Source organism: Echinops telfairi, unplaced genomic scaffold, assembly GCF_000313985.2.
Source record: "Echinops telfairi isolate 266 unplaced genomic scaffold, ASM31398v2 ScPeMD7_5;HRSCAF=22, whole genome shotgun sequence".
Lineage (NCBI taxonomy): Eukaryota > Metazoa > Chordata > Mammalia > Afrosoricida > Tenrecidae > Echinops > Echinops telfairi.
The window spans coordinates 5,070,573-5,074,975 of NW_022103901.1; positions in this window are offsets into that span (position 1 = coordinate 5,070,573).

Sequence of the window (4,403 nt, forward strand, 5' to 3'; positions counted from 1 at the left end):
GGCGTCTGGAAGCGATACCAAGGAGAGGGAAGCACCCCACCCAGGGATCAGCGTCCCCGCCACAGGGGCGGAGGGGTGCAGGGGGGAGGGGTGGGGGGTAGCCTGCTCTCTGCAGGAATCAGGGTGTGGCTGGGGCAAGTCCCCAGCATTTGTAGGCCCCATATCACCCCTTGCTCCTCCTGCGGTCCCCTCCATGGCGCAAGGCACATGGAGACACAACAGAACAGCCACTGTGACCAGTTCTCAGTTTTGAAAAGTTCACACCATGGCCCTGTGCTACAAAAAGGTCACTGGCCGCCCTGTGAGCGTGTCATTCTTTCCCAGGGCGTCTTCTGCATCTTCAAGATGAGATGGCATCGCTTGGGGTGCAGGTCAAAATGTCTCCGAGACCCAGTGATGAGTGCCAGCAAGCTCTACACCCCTCACACTCCACACACACACCCCCAACACACACACATACACACGCAGTTGGTTCTTTAGTTCAGAGGCTGACTAATCAGAACCACTAATTGCTCTCCCTCAAGGTCACAGAAGCCTCAGGAAGTCCCGTGGACTGCTGCAGACGGGGAGGCTGGCTGGCCCGAAGACTGGGTCACAGCCCAAGGCCAGGTCACAGGCCAGGGCCAGCGGAAAACAAGCAGGGAAGCCACCAATATTTTCAACATTTTCATGAAACCACAATGACAGCGTAACTTTTCAAGATACAGATGCAACAAATGATAACAGGGCATTTTAGGTACAAAAGGGACCCTTGTCTCAAATACCACTTAAGGAAAGCGTATTAAGTCTTCAAAGAGGCAAAGACACAGACATATCCCCCAGATGAGGGAGGCTATTATCAGAAAGTCAAAATGGCATCTGAGGAGTCGTCAGGAAGCTAGTTAAAAAAGGCATGGAATAAAGGGAAGTACCACAAATTCATGGTTGGTGGCAGATTAACACATCACAGCTAAGGAGCAGGACCATAATCTGGACATGTACACTAGATAGATGGGCTTACAAGATTGGTCTAGGCCTTCCAACCAATGTAATTAGGGCAAGATGGATAGGGCATGACTCATGACTATGCGACCCCCAAGTACTGTCTCCAGTCTGGTGACTTCCATCAAGGGCATACCGAGGCACATCCCTCTGAGATACTGTCCCTCCTTGGGCTGGCTGGAGAGTGGTGGGGGTAATTCAGTTCCCAATGCACTCTGCCTGAGGCCATGGTTACCTACACCCTTGGTGAATAGTGAGAAGGAATTCAATGGAGGCTTAATCTATGGGGGGACTTTGGAAACAGATTTGGGGCTGTCAGTGCCACTCATAGCCCTCTGCAAACCTTGCTCAGGATTTAAAACCTAATACCAAGTCAAGGTCTATTCTGACTTCTGACCTTACGTTAGCGGCCAAATGCTTATTAGCCAATGGCACCACTGGGACCTCCTGGGCTCATGGACCAAAAAACGAAACCAAACCCACTGTAATCCAGGCAATCCTCACTCAGAGCAACCCTGTGTGGTTCCTGAGCATCAGTCTTTATGGGAGCAGACAGCTTCCTCTTTTCTCTTGAGAGAAGTTGAGCCACAGGCCTTGTGGGAAGTGGGGATTCAGGGAGAACAAACAGTCTCTCTCCCTTTCATGCGGTGACTCATCCATGTCACAAAAAAACTAGTGTGCTCTTGTCGCCAGACAACAGGTCTCTTGAGCTAGTGTCACTACTTTCTGGGAAGGCCACTGGCCTAACAAGGAGCTCCTTCCTATGAGCACGGCAACTCCCTAACACTTGGTTGGGCTCATGCAGAACTTGAGCGCAGACTAAGACACAGTAGTGAGAACAGAAGAAACAAATAGCGCATGGTTTAAATTCAGGAAAGGTGTGTGCCAGGGTTGTGTCCTCTTGCCAGACTTACTTAATCTATCTGCTGAGCAAATAACCCAAGAAGCTGGACCATATGAAGCAGAACGTGGCATCGTGATTGGAGGAAGACTTAATAACAGCCTGCAGTAAGCAGATGACACCACCTTTGCCTGATGAAAGTGCAGAGGACCTGAAGTACTTGCTGCTGAAGATCACGCACTGCAGCCTTCAGCGTGGTGGATTCCCACTCCACGGAAAGAAAGGTAAACTCCTCACAACGGGACAGGTAGACAGCAAACACGGAGCAACCACTGAAGTTGGGTTTCATCTTACTGGGATCCATAATCACTGTTCATGGAAGCAGCAGTCAAGAAATTAAACAAGACTTCCTTAAAGTGTTAAAAGAGTGAAGATGTCCCTTTGAGGGCTGAGGTGCCCCTGACACAAGTCATGGTACTTTCAAACCTCATACGCACGTGAGAGTGAGACACTGAACAAGGAAGACAGAAGGAGAACGGATGCACTTGAGTTATGGTGCTGGCAAGGAAGACTGTCAGGACTGGGTGCTGCCAACAAACCACGCGGCCTTGGAGGAAGTACAACCAAAGTCCTCCTCACACCAACACCGTCCCTGGTATTTTGGACAGACTGGTCCCTGGAGAAGGACATCATGCTGGGAAAGTGAAAAGGCAGCAAGCGAGAGGAAGGACGGACAGAATGGCTGCCACAAGGGGCTCCAACATAGTCATTGTGAGGATGACGCAGGACTGGAGGTGTTTCCTTCTGTTGTGCATGGTGGTCACTATGAACTGGAGCAGGCTCGATGGCACCTAACAACCGTGCCACCACCAGCACCACCTGTGAACCACGGTAGGAGAGTAATGGGGAGACAAGGAAAAGAACTCCATTCAGACAGAAGCCACCTTCAAAAACCAACTTATAACAAGTTAAGTAACCTCATGGGCAGTTCGACTTTAGCCCACTTACAAAAGACTCTCCAAGGGGCTTGAGGCAAGCTAGAACCCACCACAGGGCTGAGCACTAAGTCACGCCATTAATTCCTGCAACAACCTCCAAAGGGCGGCCTGGTCTGAGGCCCAGAGGTGAAAGAACTGGTGGTTTCTCAAGCCCTCTGGCATGCAGCACAACTGGGTCACGGACCCACCCCACTCCACGCTTCCCTTAAGTGGGCGGGAACAGCACCTCCAGCAGGAAATAGGAGAAGTAGTGAGAAGCACCCAGAAAACAGCGCAAGCTCCAATCATTGACAAACGTCTTTATCGTTGACCCGAGTCACCGAGCAGCTTTGTTGAAACCCAGGTCAGTTGGATGTGAACTACAGCGCTCACCTGAGATGCTACACAGGTCTGACCTAGTTTCCATAGAAAGGTCAAAGGAGAGAAGAGGTGCCACTAAAGAATGGCATCCCAGCATAGACTCTTGATCGCTAAGACACAGCAGAGTCTCCTTCGAGGACCCCGAGGGCCAAGAGGGCGGCACAGCCCCAATGTCAGTGACCCAGGACAGACTACATCAGTGTCCTCAAGTCCATTCCAACTCAGAACAACCACCCCACACCCCAGAACCTGAGCACAGCCATGCTCCAGGGAGTTCCAGGGGCTGCTTTTTCCAGAAGAGACAGCCAAGCCTTTCTTCTGAGGTGCTTCTGGGTGGACTCAAATCTCCTACCACCCATCACCCAAGAACATTATTGTTTGCACCACCAAGAGTTTCTAGGACAGAAGGACAGAACTAAGAGGGGCTGCATCCAGTGTGGCAAGTCCCTCCTGTGGGGCCTCCTTTACTCACAAAAAAACAATCAAAACAAAGTCCAACTGTTGTTGTTTTATAAATCACTCCACCCACACTCACTCACCCAGGCTGGAATCGCCCCAGTGGGTATGCTACAACCACCCGGGCTGGGCGCACTCCCCTCTGAATGCCCACCAGGCCGGCCGATGTCATTTAGTACTGTCTACACTGTCACTTGCTTTGTAGTGACCTCCAGTTGGCCTGGCTTTTCAGGGGCCGGTCAGGAATCTGGCTTTAGCTTTGTGAGATGCAAGGACAGAGGGGAGGACCAACATCTCTGGCCTCACCCCTCCTTTAACCGGTCCTCCACAGACACAGTTACTCAACCACTGTTAGTTCAACGAAACTTCGTGGACTCTTGGTCTAAAGGTAGCCCCTTGAAAGGGTTCTCTGTCCCAGACCGGAGAGAGCTGTGCGTGCACATGGCAGAAACATTCAGCACTTTGTGTAGAGGTCTGATATCCCTCACGGACAGCTCTCCCTGGTACAGCCATTCATCACCCTCATTGAACCCTGCTGACCAGAGGCCAGGCGGTGACATAACCAGGACTGGACCCTCACACTGGGGTCACTCCACTACTGCACTCAGTGGCTTCTGGGCAACTCTACCAAGGAGGCCTCCACAAGGAAGGCTGTCACTCACCACTGAGCCACCCCCCACTCCCCCTTCCTTCTCCCTGTCCAGCAGCTCTTACTTCCACAGAGGCCACACTCTGGCTGGGCTCTGGCTTGGCTTTGCTGTGACCGC